Genomic DNA, 19033 nt, shown 5'->3' on the forward strand with positions numbered 1-19033 from the left:
AGCTGTATTTAATATGTCGCAAAATGTTGCAACATTGTCCTGCAAACTAATAATAAACTTGTCTTTTTTCCAAAGCAAATAGATAGCTATCAGATAAATTGATAAGTATAAATATGAAATAGGTGTAATACTGATGGAAATTTAAACTGAAATACGCATACCAGCATGACAAACACAGTATCTCCAGAGACCAGGTATTAAGTGATGTTTTTGTCATTAAAGATTACGCATTTACTGTGCTAGTCATGGCATTATTCCGCCCCTCCCACACACACGTACCAAAACACAAACACATACCATGAAAGATTATAATATATATATTTGCACACTTGCTGAGGTTTTAATACTTGGTCTGCGTCCTTTACGCTTAATCATGTTCCTCAGCCATGTAGGAAGACTCGCACAAATTCTTGAGGGTTTGAGGTACATTATTCCATGCCTCATGTAGAGCAGCCTCAAGGCATGGGATGCAGCTGATACCCTTGCCCAGTAAACTTCGTTTCACTATTGACCAGAGGTTCTCAATAGGGTTTACGTCTTGGGAATTGCCTGGCCAGTTATTAAAGAACCTCACTTCATAGCCCTTAAGCTACTAAACTACAGATTTGGTGGTATGACATGGTGCACCGTCCTGCATAAAAACCGTAGCCCCACACTTGTCGAACACCTCAGATAAATTGTCACACAATAACTCCAGATAATTATACTGGTTCATATACTGGTTTTTGGGAAGCGCAATGAGTTCACCAACACTGAGCACTGAAACACCCCCAAACCATGAGCGAGTCTGGGTGTTTGGTGTTCCCACAGGTGTAGCGTGGGTCTAATGGGTCACTACCTCTGGGCCGGTACACGTCCCCCACGGTTACAGGTGACGGTGAAGGTTGCTTCATCACTCCAAAGTACTTCAGACCATTGTTGAGGATTCCAGTGAAGATATTTCTTTGCATAATCCAGCCTATGTTTCTTCTGTGGCTTTGAGATGATCGGTTTCTTAACCTGGCGGTGTCTACTGTAGCCCAGTTCTGACACATTTATGTTAACAGTTCTTACAGACACCTCTGAGAGAAGATGTGAGTTCTTTTCTTTCAGTTCTCTACGTTTTCTCTCTAACTGCTTCTTTAGCACAGTTAAGGTACGACCAGATGTCTTCGAAGGGCCAGGCCGAGGTTTGGCAGACGGTATCTCGACACCACCACCAGCCTTGCAACGCTGCACCCAGTTCTGGGTGCCTCACTGAACGCTCACACACACACCAACATTCTCCACTATTCTTTCATATGTTGCCCAGCCTTGTGAAGCCCTATGATTTGAGCTATAGTTGTAGGTGTTAAAGACTTCCTTTTTACCCATAATCAAACACGTATAGCCCCAAAACCAAAGGGAACACCAGACAAAAGATGGGGCAGATAAGAGACAAAAGTTCAACACTTCCTCTCACCACGGCAGCCATGTGAGCACTGAGGAGTCACTGTGGTGTGTGGCGGCAGGCCGTGACATCATGCTAACGGCTGCTACCCGGCATAATGCACTGACGAAAAAAAGACCCCCCTGTATGATAGGTCTTCGATTTTTGTCACGGCATTATGCCTGGGCGCTCACCCGACATAATGCCATGACTAACACTGTAGTTGTCAAGGAAATAAAAAAAAAAAGAAGTACGGATTATATGCTACAAATAAAAGTTCATTAGTGATAATAAATATAACACACCAAACCCATCTTCATCTTTTATGAGTGTTGGGAAAGGAGCAGTGGTAGTAGTTTGTGCATGATACACTAGTAGTAAAACAGTTGCATTTCTGTTGAACACATACCTTCTGAGAGTGTGTGTTACATGCAGCAGCCTCAGCAGTGCTGGAGGGAGCACACTACCAGCACTGAAGATAGGCCAGGAATATTATCAGTTGTTTTCCCTGCTATGCACAGTTTGTGCGTTATGCTTGTCTGCTGCTTTACGAAACGTAATCTGAGGATGGGCACATTGGAAATGTAATGCCAAATTCTCATCAGTAGGTGGAAGGGTTTTGATTGATAGTGCTGTCCCAGTCTTCTTGGGGAAGATATCAAAATGTTCTTGAATCATGCAAGTAACTGACTGAGGTCCATAAAGAACAATGAAAAAAAAACTGCCCTTGCATCAAGGATATCAGCAACTGAGAAGCTGCTGCTTCTCAGTTGCTAATATCCTTATATGCTTCCCACTACAGGGAAATTGCGTTTTTTTTAAGTTTATAAAATTTTAGCTTGACCTTTGTTATATGTGCATGATATTGCTACACAGCTGTGAGCTGATACCTTGACGCCAGCAACTGTCATCAGAGCCCTCCATCTGAATTTTAGCAATGGTTTGTTTCTGCAACACCAACGAATCAGTACATAAATAATCGGTATTACCTCTAGGAATGGTAATAATGTTTCTACAATCATCCATGACATGAAACATGTAATTAGTAATATCTGCTTCACCTTGTGAGAAGAGAGACTCACCTGGACCGATCTTCTTTGCGTTGTCATCTATGATACAGCCAACAGACAAGGTTGAAGTTTTCTTGATGTCTATTATGATTGTCCTGTGTTAGTGAGGCGTGTTCTTGTGGTGAGAATGTATAAAGCAGTCATTACTTATTTAATAAAGAAATTGTTATATTATAGCAAGCTTATTGCTGCTCATTATCAGCTGTATTTTGTAGACTGGCAATTTTAATCACTTTCTCAGGGTATTGGGTAAACTCAGGTGCCCTGGCAAGAGTCTCCCTTCATTTGTTGTGCACACATTACCGTCACAGTTATGAAATCAACTCATTACGGGACTACCCTCCATTATGAGTCCTTGGGCTTCATGAAGTTCTTAACAGTATTCAGCAATGTGCCTAGCATCAGATGTGGAAAAGACACTTATGTACAGTTCAGGACATTTATTAGAGGAAACATTTCGCCACGAGTGGCTTATTCAGTCCTAGTGCTTGTGAGATGGTCGAAATCTTAACAGCTTCGTCATAAATGAGTGCTAGCACATAATCTTCCATTAAAGAGATTTTGATCCGAACCTGTGATGCAATCCCTAAACTGGTCTGTTTTTTTGCGCGTACAATGTATTGTTGGATACACTAAGACCGGTGATTTTCGCGTGATTTCACTAATAAGAACGTGGACGTCGCTCTGTCAAGACGTGACTAGTGTGCTACCTGAGATTGTGATGATGGCTTCCTTCTACTACGAGCAGCTGTATCTTCAGCTTGAGGCAGAATTAACGTAAGGAAGAAGAGAAATTCAACGACTGAATGGTATGTGCAAGGATTATCCCCGGAACAATGTCGCCGATGATCGAACCAACGAATGGATGCGAGTCCGAACTGAAGGGACGAAGCTGAAGATAAAGAAGGTCCAAGAGACTACTGTGAAAACCAGCAACTCTTTTTTCCTTGTTGTTAGAGGAAGGTAAATGGATCATCCATGATATTCCAACGGAGACAGTTCCAACAGGAACAATTGTTAACGACACAGTGAAGCCAGCTAGTGAAGACATCTCAGCGAAGGCCATCTCTACTAAGACCGTCGATAACGTCATGCACACCGCCAGTTGAGGTAAGGACATTATTCCTAAACAGCTGCGAGGGTCGCTATTGTAATTTATAGTTAATTATTGTACACGGGGGTCTTCCCTATTATACTTATGATTGTGAGCTGTAAATTTCTCTCTCTCTCTCTCTCTCTCTCTCTCTCTCTCTCTCTCTCTCTCTCTCTCTCTCTCTCTCTCTCTCTCTCTCTCTCTCTCTCTCTCTCTCTCTCACACACACACACACACACACACACACACACACACACACACACACACACACACACACTACACACAAATGGTAACTAACACATGCACACACACATGCACACAGGCCAAGTGTCTAATCGACATATGCCTAGGACAAAATGGTAACATACACACACACACACACACATACACACATGTAGTGCCGAACAGGTAAAACGTGCGATTTTGGCTTAAATAGCAATGCTCTTCTTGCATTATAAGGCAAGCGAAAATTTGTATATTCAATAATTTCGCAAAAATCATTCTGAACCTAACGAAAAAATATATTTCATTGTAAACTTATCTAAAATAATTTAGTTGGATTAGGCTAAATTAAACTGCGTTTGTTATAATAAGGTTAGGTAAGTTTTCTAACGTTCTTTTGGTACAAAATTATTAATTTTTACATTTACATAAAAGAAAATTATATCTTTTAACGTATAAGAGAAAACTTTAGAAAGAAATTAATTTTAAATGAGTTATTGCTAATTAACCAATTTTACCTATTCGGCACGATATATATATATATATATATATATATATATATATATATATATATATATATATATATATATATATATATATGAAAATCATTATTCAACTTTCCTCACACTTATTGGCATGGACAGTGACGTGTTAGTAAATGGAAGTGTCGGGTGGTTTATGCATACCTTCTAATCCTTTGAGTGTTATGTATGGCCCTCCTCTTTTCTAATGTTCTTAGTTTAAGTTCCTTCAATATCTCCACGTAGTCCATCCTCCACAGTCCTGCACCACTCTAGTTGCAAAGGTTTCGATCTCGTGTTTCTTTGCATGTTTGGTCAAGTGTAGATTCCATCCTGGCGCCGGATATCCTAGGATGGGTCTAACAAACGTTGTGTAAAGAACAAAATGTTAAAATAGCGTGGGTGAAAAAAATCACAAATAACCGCACTTAGGAGAAGTAACTTATGTTTCGATCCGTCCTGGACAGTTGTCAAGTAACAATTGATTGAGAAAAAGCATAGAAGGCCAAAAGACAGGACAGGAGTTGGGAGGAGGAGGAGGAGGAAGGGAGTGGTAGTATTAGTAATGTTAGTAGAATTAGCAGTAGCAGTAGTGTAGTTGTACATAAGAACAAATGGATAGAGAGGCACTGCAGAATACCTACTGGTTTATGTTGGGCACAACTAGTGACAGAATAACCAGAGTAAAATGAATCTTAAAGCAGTGACAGTGAAAAATCTCTGCATCTGTGGGTAAAGACGTAGTGGGTTTACTGGTCCTCCCTGCGTTTTGAATATTCTAAATGAATCTTTGTTCAAGCTCTCGAAAGCAGTTCTTAGGCTAATTAAACTTTTTTTTTAACAGTTGACACACACACACGTGACGTGTGTGGTCTAGAACTTGACACAGCTCAACACTCATTTTCTGGCCAATGACACTACACTGATTTTAGAATAAGTTTGTGGTGCTGATTCAATTGGCTCAAGCTTTTGATAAATTTGGTATCCCACTGAAAATCATAAAAGATGTGAAAAATATATTGATCAGGCGGAGCTAACTTACAAATCGCATTGAAATTATGTTTTAGATGATGCAAAAGTCAAATCATGTAATACATACTAGCAATTTATTCTATAAAATCTTAAACAGATTAACATAGTAAGATAATTTATTCATCACTAATAACTGCATATGAACACGTTGTTTGTACGATTTTTTTCTATGTTGGTCATCAGCACAGTTTTGTTGAGTGAACCATTGGAAGAGATGCATATTAGTTACCATTGTGCAATAAGACAGATTTCAAGCTTTAATGAAGCTGTCTGTAAACAGCCGCCAATCTCCTAGCCGATATTCAAGTCTCATTCGAAGAAGTCCAGGGATGTTATTGCAGTATACAAGTTCTTCATCTTGACTGAAGTAAGGAAGGAGTTCAACATCTCTTGTCCGATAAGTTATTTTAACGTCTTGTTGTAGACATTTCTTTTAGTGTGGATGCTAAAAGTTCACTTCCACTACTGTCATCTGTGTTACATCCTAAACCCTGAGTTTTTTCAACATCTGACAAGGAAAGGTCAGGCAGTGTTGTAAACACTGGTATGGATAACATCACTGTGTGGCACAGGTCTCCTTGCAGACTCCAAATCATGATAATCCCACTTGACTTTCTTGTATCGATTGAAACCTTTCATATTCACCAAACAGAAATCTTCGTGGTGGTTTTTCGGCTCTGTCCACACCACAGACACACCGAAGTTTAAACTTTTCCTTTGCTTATTTTTCCGCTGTCATAAGCATTCTTCACAAATTTAGCAAACCACATGGGGACCCCAAGACTTATCTTGTTCTCCAGCGCCACTCCAAAATAAGCAAGATAAGCTTGTTTTACAAAATCCCTGATGTTTTTTCTTTGTTTTTGCAAAGAGTATTCGCCGCAAATATAGCAAAATGCACTGGGATTGTTTAAGCAGACTCTTCATGAAGAACTCGTGTTTCTCTGGGAAAAATAACAAAATAAAGATTACAATATTGTCACGTGGTCGTTGTTGATGTAACCTCTTTCGTTAATTATTAAATCATTTAAAAATAAAACTCTAATCTTTATTAAAACTATCTGTATATACAAGTTGTCACTACATATACACGTGTAATGGGTAAGTTCCCTGTTATTTAAGGGTAGGCATGCAATCTCTCACAAACTAGAGCCAATTTGAAAAACCTACTGCCATTTTCGAATTCAGCTGCCCCAAAATACCCTAAATACCTTCAAATATCTTTGGTAACGAACATTTTTTGTTGACCAGTGTTAAATTAAAATAACTCAGTGTTTTGTGGTGTAATATGAGGCATGTGACAGACCCGGCCACCTCATCCACGGTATTAGTTGACGAATAGTCTTAGGAAGACAAATTTGGCTGCCAGAGTAGTGACTGTCTCTCACGATTAGCAGAAGGAAATGAGAGCTTTGAAAGTCTCACACAGGTTTATCGCCTTATATATACATATGTTTAGAATTCGCAGAACAGGCGAAATATTCACAAACACTAATCTCTGGTCGAAGGAGACTCGAACCTACGAACCTTGGGACAAGATACGCAGTACTCTAAGCACCCAGCCACACTGGACAATACCTTAGTGCTCAGCTAACGCTAGACGTTTTGATCCAAGACAGCCAGCCTTCAGGCAGGTGGCATTAGCTATTTCATCTCATCCCCTGCATGCATCGACCAACGAGAGATTTTTACAATGTTTAAAATTCGCAGAACAGGCGAAACACTAATCTTGTCCTAAGGTTCGTAGGTTCGAGTCTCCTTCGACCAGAGATTAGTGTTTGTGAATACTTCGCCTGTTCTGCGAATTCTAAATATTGTAAAAATCTCTCGTCGGTCAATGCATGCAGGGGATGAGATGAAATAGCTAATGCCACCCGCCTGAAGGCTGGCTGCCTTGGATCAAAACGTCTAGCGTTGGCTGTGCACCAAGGTATTGTCCAGTGTGGCTGGGTGGTTAGAGCACTGCGTATCTTGTCCCAGGGTTCGTAGGTTCGAGTCTCCTTCGACCAGAAATACATACATAAATATATATGTTATAATATTGAAGGTGCTGTGAGGTTATGCACATAACCTCGTCTCATGGCTTCTGCAGACAGTCGAAATTTCAAGGAATTGTGGAATTTTAATATATATGTACAGGGATCAGCATTGTGGTATTTTCTGAGACACCAGGACATGTGAATGATACTAGGTAGTGGGCCAGACATGGTGCTGAAACAAGTGTAGAAGTCTTTAATTTCCTTCAAGTGCTGGATCAACAAGGCTGTGGCGGATACATATACATTGTTGCTGATGCTGGCAGGCAGCCAGCAGCAACAACCTGGTTGACCAGGCCAGCACCGGACAAGCCTACCCCAGGTAGGTAGTAGGTAGACGCGGCTACTGCTGCTGTCTGGGGTAGCCTGGATGGAGTCTGCAGTATGACACCCGCAGGTTAAGCTCTACTACAGTATGTACACCTGCATGATAGCCTGGCTGTAGCCCGTATTGTGTACACCCGCAGAAAGTGTTGCACTGCAGTACAGAACACCACTCATTACCCAGTTGACACAAAGCTGTAATCTTACGGCTGTGACATCTTTCTCTCAGGCTACTACTGATGACTGTGTATGTGTGTTTCTGTTCGTGTGCGCTGGCTCGCGCGGGCGCGAACAGTGGTTAGTGCTCAGATCGCCCTCCGAAAACGTGAGACAGTAGTTACTGTTACTGATTACTGTTCCTGCTGCTGCCGTTACTGTTTAATGTTGCTGCTGCTTGCTATTCCTGTTCCTACTAGTGCTGTCGTTATTGTAACTGCTGATGTTTGTGTTGTTAGCTGGCTCAGACACAAACACACACATACACATACAGAGGCGTACTGCATGCCCAACTCTGCAACATTCACATTGCCTATAGTAGCAACACGCACACTGGGAACATCGACTTACAACCCTGATGCAGTTTGATTTACGTTAACGTTGCGTGTGTGACTTAATGATAGTTTACCGAGACGGGAAATCCAAAGTACCTGCTTTACATATTTTTCTTATAGGCGCTAAGAGTACATAAAGCTACGGCTGGACAGGTGAGCAGTTGCTTGTAGTAGTAATGTCATTCTCGTCACGTCATTCCATGCATTTTATAGCCTCACTTCTTGCTAAGTTTGTGGTAAGCATGACTGGAATCTATTAATTGACTTCTACGTGTCGTTAAGAGATGTGACACTTCCTGTGTGTCAAGCATCAGAGAGTTACTGTGTTGGTGTTTGTGAGGCTCCTGTGTGCTGGTGTTTGTGAGGCTCCTGTGTGCTGGTGTTTGTGAGGCTTCTGTGTGCTGGTGTTTGTGAGGCTACTGTGTGTTGGTGTTTATGAGGCTCCTGTGTGCTGGTGTTTGTGAGGCTCCTGTGTTGGTGTTTGTGAGGCTCCCGTGTGCTGGTGTTTGTAAGGCTCCTGTGTGCTGGTGTTTGTGAGGCTCCTGTGTGCTGGTGTTTGTAAGGCTTCTGTGTGCTGGTGTTTGTAAGGCTCCTGTGTGTTGGTGTTTGTAAGGCTCCTGTGTGCTGGTGTTTGTGAGGCTCCTGTGTGTTGGTGTTTGTGAGGCTTTTGTGTGCTGGTGTTTGTGAGGCTTCTGTGTGTTAGTGTTTGTGAGGCTCCTGTGTGCTGGTGTTTGTGAGGCTTCTGTGTGCTGGTGTTTGTGAGGCTCCTGTGTGTTGTTTATGAGGCTCCTGTGTGCTGGTGTTTGTGAGGCTCCTGTGTGTTGGTGTTTGTGAGGCTCCTGTGTGTTGATGTTTGTGAGGCTTCTGTGTGCTGGTGTTTGTGAGGCTTCTGTGTGTTGGTGTTTGTGAGGCTCCTGTGTGCTGGTGTTTGTGAGGCTTCTGTGTGCTGGTGTTTGTGAGGCTCCTGTGTGTTGGTGTTTGTGAGGCTCCTGTGTGCTGGTGTTTGTGAGACTCCTGTGTGCTGGTGTTTGTGAGGCTCCTGTGTGTTGGTGTTTGTGAGGCTCCTGTATGCTGGTGTAAGGCTTCTGTGTGTTGGTGTTTGTAAGGCTCCTGTGTGCTGGTGTGTGTAAGGCTCCTATGTGCTGGTGTTTGTAAGGCTCCTGTGTGTTGGTGTTTGTGAGGCTCCTGTGTGTTGGTGTTTGTGAGGCTCCTGTGTGCTGTTGTTTGTGAGGCTCCTGTGTGCTGGTGTTTGTAAGGCTTCTGTGTGCTGGTGTTTGTGAGGCTCCTGTGTGCTGGTGTTTGTAAGGCTTCTGTGTGCTGGTGTTTGTGAGGCTCCTGTGTGCTGGTGTTTGTAAGGCTTCTGTGTGCTGGTGTTTGTAAGGCTTCTGTGTGCTGGTGTTTGTGAGGCTCCTGTGTGCTGGTGTTTGTAAGGCTCCTGTGTGCTGTTGTTTGTGAGGCTCCTGTGTGCTGGTGTTTGTAAGGCTTCTGTGTGCTGGTGTTTGTGAGGCTCCTGTGTGCTAGTGTTTGTAAGGCTTCTGTGTGCTGGTGTTTGTAAGGCTCCTGTGTGTTGGTGTTTGTAAGGCTCCTGTGTGCTGGTGTTTGTAAGGCTTCTGTGTGCTGGTGTTTGTAAGGCTCCTGTGTGCTGGTGTTTGTGAGGCTCATGTGTGCTTGTGTTTGTAAGGCTCCTGTGTGTTGGTGTTTGTGAGGCTCCTGTGTGTTGGTGTTTGTAAGGCTTCTGTGTGCTGGTGTTTGTAAGGCTCCTGTGTGTTGGTGTTTGTGAGGCTCCTGTGTGTTGGTGTTTGTGAGGCTCCTGTGTGCTGGTGTTTGTAAGGCTCCTGTGTGGTGTTTGTGAGGCTCCTGTGTGTTGGTGTTTGTAAGGCTTCTGTGTGCTGGTGTTTGTGAGGCTTCTGTGTGCTGGTGTTTGTAAGGCTCCTGTGTGCTGGTGTTTGTGAGGCTTCTGTGTCCTGGTGTTTGTAAGGCTCCTGTGTGCTGGTGTTTGTAAGGCTCCTGTGTGCTGGTGTTTGTAAGGCTTCTGTGTGCTAGTGTTTGTGAGGCTTCTGTGTGCTAGTGTTTGTGAGGTTTCTGTGTGCTAGTGTTTGTGAGGCTTCTGTGTGCTAGTGTTTGTGAGGCTTCTGTGTGCTAGTGTTTGTGAGGCTTCTGTGTGCTAGTGTTTGTGAGGCTTCTGTGTGCTAGTGTTTGTGAGGCTTCTGTGTGTTGGTTGTGAGGCTTCTGTGTGCTGGTGTTTGTGAGGCTTCTGTGTGCTTGTGAGGCTCCTGTGTGCTAGTGTTTGTGAGGCTTCTGTGTGCTAGTGTTTGTGAGGCTTCTGTGTGCTAGTGTTTGTGAGGCTTCTGTGTGCTAGTGTTTGTGAGGCTTCTGTGTGCTAGTGTTTGTGAGGCTTCTGTGTGCTAGTGTTTGTGAGGCTTCTGTGTGTTGGTTGTGAGGCTTCTGTGTGCTGGTGTTTGTGAGGCTTCTGTGTGCTAGTGTTTGTAAGGCTTCTGTGTGCTAGTGTTTGTGAGGCTTCTGTGTGTTGGTTGTGAGGCTTCTGTGTGCTGGTGTTTGTGAGGCTTCTGTGTGCTAGTGTTTGTAAGGCTTCTGTGTGCTAGTGTTTGTGAGGCTTCTGTGTGCTAGTGTTTGTGAGGCTTCTGTGTGTTGGTGTTTGTGAGGCTTCTGTGTGTTTGTGTTTGTGAGGCTTCTGTGTGTTGGTGTTTGTGATCTTCACTTAAATCTTCACGTGTTATGCCAGTACCTTCTTTATAGTTGTGTTAGAGGAGACAGATGGCAACACATTACCAGTTACTAAGAACTATTACACAGTAATATTGCAACTTCTTATATAGTAGGTACAACATATGTTGCTGGTACACTATTCAGTCCGGTTTAACTTAGAGTTCTCACTGAATAATACATATAACTTTTCTGTTTCCATCATTGATGAGTAAGACACATGTGCAACACTTAGGAGTAGTTTTTGACGAAAAGTTTCGCCTTCTTAGCAGGCTTCATCATAGAGAGCTATTAGAAGAAGCAGAAGCTAATTTGAGGTGAACAGTCCCTCAGCTTTGAAGATATTTTTGACTAGTTCTCAGGTTGTTTCTACTCCCAGAGCCCGGTCTTGGGCCAGGCTCGCTTGGTTGCTTGTCTGATCAACCAGGTGCTCACCATCTTGATGTTGGTTCAGGTGTTGGTGTTCTAGTTACGGTGGCTTCTCGGACTGCTGCTGTCCTACCCACGTGAGTCACATCGCACTGCTGCTGTCCTACCAACGTGAGTCACATCGCACTGCTGCTGTCCTACCAACGTGAGTCACATCGCACTGCTGCTGTCCTACCAACGTGAGTCACATCGCACTGCTGCTGTCCTACCAACGTGAGTCACATCGCACTGCTGCTGTCCTACCAACGTGAGTCACATCGCACTGCTGCTGTCCTACCAACGTGAGTCACATCGCACTGCTGCTGTCCTACCAACGTGGGTCACATCGCACTGCTGCTGTCCTACCAACGTGAGTCACATCGCACTGCTGCTGTCCTACCAACGTGAGTCACATCGCACTGCTGCTGTCCTACCAACGTGGGTCACATCGCACTGCTGCTGTCCTACCAACGTGAGTCACATCGCACTGCTGCTGTCCTACCAACGTGGGTCACATCGCACTGCTGCTGTCCTACCAACGTGGGTCACATCGCACTGCTGCTGTCCTACCAACGTGAGTCACATCGCACTGCTGCTGTCCTACCAACGTGGGTCACATCGCACTGCTGCTGTCCTACCAACGTGGGTCACATCGCACTGCTGCTGTCCTACCAACGTGAGTCACATCGCACTGCTGCTGTCCTACCAACGTGAGTCACATCGGACTGCTGCTGTCCTACCAACGTGGGTCACATCGCACTGCTGCTGTCCTACCAACGTGAGTCACATCGCACTGCTGCTGTCCTACCAACGTGGGTCACATCGCACTGCTGCTGTCCTACCAACGTGGGTCACATCGCACTGCTGCTGTCCTACCAACGTGAGTCACATCGCACTGCTGCTGTCCTACCAACGTGAGTCACATCGGACTGCTGCTGTCCTACCAACGTGGGTCACATCGCACTGCTGCTGTCCTACCAACGTGAGTCACATCGCACTGCTGCTGTCCTACCAACGTGAGTCACATCGGACTGCTGCTGTCCTACCAACGTGGGTCACATCGCACTGCTGCTGTCCTACCAACGTGAGTCACATCGCACTGCTGCTGTCCTACCAACGTGGGTCACATCGCACTGCTGCTGTCCTACCAACGTGGGTCACATCGCACTGCTGCTGTCCTACCAACGTGAGTCACATCGCACTGCTGCTGTCCTACCAACGTGAGTCACATCGCACTGCTGCTGTCCTACCAACGTGGGTCACATCGCACTGCTGCTGTCCTACCAACGTGAGTCACATCGCACTGCTGCTGTCCTACCAACGTGAGTCACATCGCACTGCTGCTGTCCTACCAACGTGGGTCACATCGCACTGCTGCTGTCCTACCAACGTGAGTCACATCGCACTGCTGCTGTCCTACCAACGTGAGTCACATCGCACTGCTGCTGTCCTACCAACGTGGGTCACATCGCACTGCTGCTGTCCTACCAACGTGGGTCACATCGCACTGCTGCTGTCCTACCAACGTGGGTCACATCGCACTGCTGCTGTCCTACCAACGTGGGTCACATCGCACTGCTGCTGTCCTACCAACGTGGGTCACATCGCACTGCTGCTGTCCTACCAACGTGGGTCACATCGCACTGCTGCTGTCCTACCAACGTGGGTCACATCGCACTGCTGCTGTCCTACCAACGTGGGTCACATCGCACTGCTGCTGTCCTACCAACGTGGGTCACATCGCACTGCTGCTGTCCTACCAACGTGAGTCACATCGCACTGCTGCTGTCCTACCAACGTGAGTCACATCGCACTGCTGCTGTCCTACCAACGTGAGTCACATCGCACTGCTGCTGTCCTACCAACGTGGGTCACATCGCACTGCTGCTGTCCTACCAACGTGGGTCACATCGCACTGCTGCTGTCCTACCAACGTGGGTCACATCGCACTGCTGCTGTCCTACCAACGTGGGTCACATCGCACTGCTGCTGTCCTACCAACGTGAGTCACATCGCACTGCTGCTGTCCTACCAACGTGAGTCACATCGCACTGCTGCTGTCCTACCAACGTGAGTCACATCGCACTGCTGCTGTCCTACCAACGTGGGTCACATCGCACTGCTGCTGTCCTACCAACGTGGGTCACATCGCACTGCTGCTGTCCTACCAACGTGGGTCACATCGCACTGCTGCTGTCCTACCAACGTGGGTCACATCGCACTGCTGCTGTCCTACCAACGTGGGTCACATCGCACTGCTGCTGTCCTACCAACGTGAGTCACATCGCACTGCTGCTGTCCTACCAACGTGAGTCACATCGCACTGCTGCTGTCCTACCAACGTGAGTCACATCGCACTGCTGCTGTCCTACCAACGTGAGTCACATCGCACTGCTGCTGTCCTACCCACGTGAGTCACATCGCACTGCTGCTGTCCTACCAACGTGAGTCACATCGCACTGCTGCTGTCCTACCAACGTGAGTCACATCGCACTGCTGCTGTCCTACCAACGTGGGTCACATCGCACTGCTGCTGTCCTACCAACGTGAGTCACATCGCACTGCTGCTGTCCTACCAACGTGAGTCACATCGCACTGCTGCTGTCCTACCAACGTGAGTCACATCGCACTGCTGCTGTCCTACCAACGTGAGTCACATCGCACTGCTGCTGTCCTACCAACGTGAGTCACATCGCACTGCTGCTGTCCTACCAACGTGAGTCACATCGCACTGCTGCTGTCCTACCAACGTGAGTCACATCGCACTGCTGCTGTCCTACCAACGTGGGTCACATCGCACTGCTGCTGTCCTACCAACGTGAGTCACATCGCACTGCTGCTGTCCTACCAACGTGGGTCACATCGCACTGCTGCTGTCCTACCAACGTGGGTCACATCGCACTGCTGCTGTCCTACCAACGTGAGTCACATCGCACTGCTGCTGTCCTACCAACGTGAGTCACATCGCACTGCTGCTGTCCTACCAACGTGAGTCACATCGCACTGCTGCTGTCCTACCAACGTGGGTCACATCGCACTGCTGCTGTCCTACCAACGTGAGTCACATCGCACTGCTGCTGTCCTACCAACGTGGGTCACATCGCACTGCTGCTGTCCTACCAACGTGGGTCACATCGCACTGCTGCTGTCCTACCAACGTGAGTCACATCGCACTGCTGCTGTCCTACCAACGTGAGTCACATCGCACTGCTGCTGTCCTACCAACGTGAGTCACATCGCACTGCTGCTGTCCTACCAACGTGAGTCACATCGCACTGCTGCTGTCCTACCAACGTGAGTCACATCGCACTGCTGCTGTCCTACCAACGTGGGTCACATCGCACTGCTGCTGTCCTACCAACGTGGGTCACATCGCACTGCTGCTGTCCTACCAACGTGGGTCACATCGCACTGCTGCTGTCCTACCAACGTGGGTCACATCGCACTGCTGCTGTCCTACCAACGTGAGTCACATCGCACTGCTGCTGTCCTACCAACGTGAGTCACATCGCACTGCTGCTGTCCTACCAACGTGAGTCACATCGCACTGCTGCTGTCCTACCAACGTGAGTCACATCGCACTGCTGCTGTCCTACCAACGTGAGTCACATCGCACTGCTGCTGTCCTACCAACGTGAGTCACATCGCACTGCTGCTGTCCTACCAACGTGGGTCACATCGCACTGCTGCTGTCCTACCAACGTGAGTCACATCGCACTGCTGCTGTCCTACCAACGTGGGTCACATCGCACTGCTGCTGTCCTACCAACGTGGGTCACATCGCACTGCTGCTGTCCTACCAACGTGAGTCACATCGCACTGCTGCTGTCCTACCAACGTGGGTCACATCGCACTGCTGCTGTCCTACCAACGTGGGTCACATCGCACTGCTGCTGTCCTACCAACGTGAGTCACATCGCACTGCTGCTGTCCTACCAACGTGGGTCACATCGCACTGCTGCTGTCCTACCAACGTGGGTCACATCGCACTGCTGCTGTCCTACCAACGTGAGTCACATCGCACTGCTGCTGTCCTACCAACGTGAGTCACATCGCACTGCTGCTGTCCTACCAACGTGAGTCACATCGCACTGCTGCTGTCCTACCAACGTGAGTCACATCGCACTGCTGCTGTCCTACCAACGTGAGTCACATCGCACTGCTGCTGTCCTACCAACGTGAGTCACATCGCACTGCTGCTGTCCTACCAACGTGGGTCACATCGCACTGCTGCTGTCCTACCAACGTGGGTCACATCGCACTGCTGCTGTCCTACCAACGTGAGTCACATCGCACTGCTGCTGTCCTACCAACGTGAGTCACATCGCACTGCTGCTGTCCTACCAACGTGAGTCACATCGCACTGCTGCTGTCCTACCAACGTGAGTCACATCGCACTGCTGCTGTCCTACCAACGTGAGTCACATCGCACTGCTGCTGTCCTACCAACGTGAGTCACATCGCACTGCTGCTGTCCTACCAACGTGAGTCACATCGCACTGCTGCTGTCCTACCAACGTGAGTCACATCGCACTGCTGCTGTCCTACCAACGTGAGTCACATCGCACTGCTGCTGTCCTACCAACGTGAGTCACATCGCACTGCTGCTGTCCTACCAACGTGAGTCACATCGCACTGCTGCTGTCCTACCAACGTGAGTCACATCGCACTGCTGCTGTCCTACCAACGTGAGTCACATCGCACTGCTGCTGTCCTACCAACGTGAGTCACATCGCACTGCTGCTGTCCTACCAACGTGAGTCACATCGCACTGCTGCTGTCCTACCAACGTGAGTCACATCGCACTGCTGCTGTCCTACCAACGTGAGTCACATCGCACTGCTGCTGTCCTACCAACGTGAGTCACATCGCACTGCTGCTGTCCTACCAACGTGAGTCACATCGCACTGCTGCTGTCCTACCAACGTGAGTCACATCGCACTGCTGCTGTCCTACCAACGTGAGTCACATCGCACTGCTGCTGTCCTACCAACGTGGGTCACATCGCACTGCTGCTGTCCTACCAACGTGAGTCACATCGCACTGCTGCTGTCCTACCAACGTGAGTCACATCGCACTGCTGCTGTCCTACCAACGTGAGTCACATCGCACTGCTGCTGTCCTACCAACGTGAGTCACATCGCACTGCTGCTGTCCTACCAACGTGAGTCACATCGCACTGCTGCTGTCCTACCAACGTGAGTCACATCGCACTGCTGCTGTCCTACCAACGTGAGTCACATCGCACTGCTGCTGTCCTACCAACGTGAGTCACATCGCACTGCTGCTGTCCTACCAACGTGAGTCACATCGCACTGCTGCTGTCCTACCAACGTGAGTCACATCGCACTGCTGCTGTCCTACCAACGTGAGTCACATCGCACTGCTGCTGTCCTACCAACGTGAGTCACATCGCACTGCTGCTGTCCTACCAACGTGGGTCACATCGCACTGCTGCTGTCCTACCAACGTGAGTCACATCGCACTGCTGCTGTCCTACCAACGTGGGTCACATCGCACTGCTGCTGTCCTACCAACGTGAGTCACATCGCACTGCTGCTGTCCTACCAACGTGAGTCACATCGCACTGCTGCTGTCCTACCAACGTGAGTCACATCGCACTGCTGCTGTCCTACCAACGTGAGTCACATCGCACTGCTGCTGTCCTACCAACGTGAGTCACATCGCACTGCTGCTGTCCTACCAACGTGAGTCACATCGCACTGCTGCTGTCCTACCAACGTGGGTCACATCGCACTGCTGCTGTCCTACCAACGTGAGTCACATCGCACTGCTGCTGTCCTACCAACGTGAGTCACATCGCACTGCTGCTGTCCTACCAACGTGAGTCACATCGCACTGCTGCTGTCCTACCAACGTGAGTCACATCGCACTGCTGCTGTCCTACCAACGTGAGTCACATCGCACTGCTGCTGTCCTACCAACGTGAGTCACATCGCACTGCTGCTGTCCTACCAACGTGAGTCACATCGCACTGCTGCTGTCCTACCAACGTGAGTCACATCGCACTGCTGCTGTCCTACCAACGTGAGTCACATCGCACTGCTGCTGTCCTACCAACGTGAGTCACATCGCACTGCTGCTGTCCTACCAACGTGAGTCACATCGCACTGCTGCTGTCCTACCAACGTGAGTCACATCGCACTGCTGCTGTCCTACCAACGTGAGTCACATCGCACTGCTGCTGTCCTACCAACGTGAGTCACATCGCACTGCTGCTGTCCTACCAACGTGAGTCACATCGCACTGCTGCTGTCCTACCAACGTGAGTCACATCGCACTGCTGCTGTCCTACCAACGTGAGTCACATCGCACTGCTGCTGTCCTACCAACGTGAGTCACATCGCACTGCTGCTGTCCTACCAACGTGAGTCACATCGGACTGCTGCTGTCCTACCAACGTGGGTCACATCGCACTGCTGCTGTCCTACCAACGTGAGTCACATCGCACTGCTGCTGTCCTACCAACGTGAGTCACATCGCACTGCTGCTGTCCTACCAACGTGAGTCACATCGCACTGCTGCTGTCCTACCAACGTGAGTCACATCGCACTGCTGCTGTCCTACCAACGTGAGTCACATCGGACTGCTGCTGTCCTACCAACGTGGGTCACATCGCACTGCTGCTGTCCTACCAACGTGGGTCACATCGCACTGCTGCTGTCCTACCAACGTGGGTCACATCGCACTGCTGCTGTCCTACCAACGTGAGTCACATCGCACTGCTGCTGTCCTACCAACGTGAGTCACATCGCACTGCTGCTGTCCTACCAACGTGAGTCACATCGGACTGCTGCTGTCCTACCAACGTGGGTCACATCGGACTGCTGCTGTCCTACCAACGTGGGTCACATCGCACTGCTGCTGTCCTACCAACGTGGGTCACATCGCACTGCTGCTGTCCTACCAACGTGAGTCACATCGCACTGCTGCTGTCCTACCAACGTGAGTCACATCGCACTGCTGCTGTCCTACCAACGTGAGTCACATCGCACTGCTGCTGTCCTACCAACGTGAGTCACATCGCACTGCTGCTGTCCTACCAACGTGAGTCACATCGCACTGCTGCTGTCCTACCAACGTGAGTCACATCGCACTGCTGCTGTCCTACCAACGTGAGTCACATCGCACTGCTGCTGTCCTACCAACGTGGGTCACATCGCACTGCTGCTGTCCTACCAACGTGGGTCACATCGCACTGCTGCTGTCCTACCAACGTGGGTCACATCGCACTGCTGCTGTCCTACCAACGTGGGTCACATCGCACTGCTGCTGTCCTACCAACGTGAGTCACATCGCACTGCTGCTGTCCTACCAACGTGGGTCACATCGCACTGCTGCTGTCCTACCAACGTGAGTCACATCGCACTGCTGCTGTCCTACCAACGTGAGTCACATCGCACTGCTGCTGTCCTACCAACGTGAGTCACATCGCACTGCTCTCTAACACTCAGGTTGCCAATGTCACGATTTTTCCCATCACTATTTATGGCAGTAGAAATTATTTCCTTGTTTTATTTTTGACGTAAAGACTTAGTTTCTTCTGTCTCTTGAGGCTACGTGTGAGTTGTGTGTCACTGGTGCCACAGTGGGTTGTGTCACTGGTGCCACGGTGGGTTGTGT

General features: G+C 48.3%; 1 protein-coding gene across 1 annotated transcript in view; it reads left to right on the forward strand.

Annotated features, from left to right (window-relative positions):
* The window catches only part of Pi3K21B (phosphatidylinositol 3-kinase regulatory subunit alpha), a 457363-nt gene that overhangs the window by 1490 nt on the left and 436840 nt on the right, over window positions 1-19033 (forward strand). The window lies entirely within an intron of this gene.

The sequence above is a fragment of the Cherax quadricarinatus genome, chromosome 8, assembly GCF_038502225.1.
Source record: "Cherax quadricarinatus isolate ZL_2023a chromosome 8, ASM3850222v1, whole genome shotgun sequence".
Lineage (NCBI taxonomy): Eukaryota > Metazoa > Arthropoda > Malacostraca > Decapoda > Parastacidae > Cherax > Cherax quadricarinatus.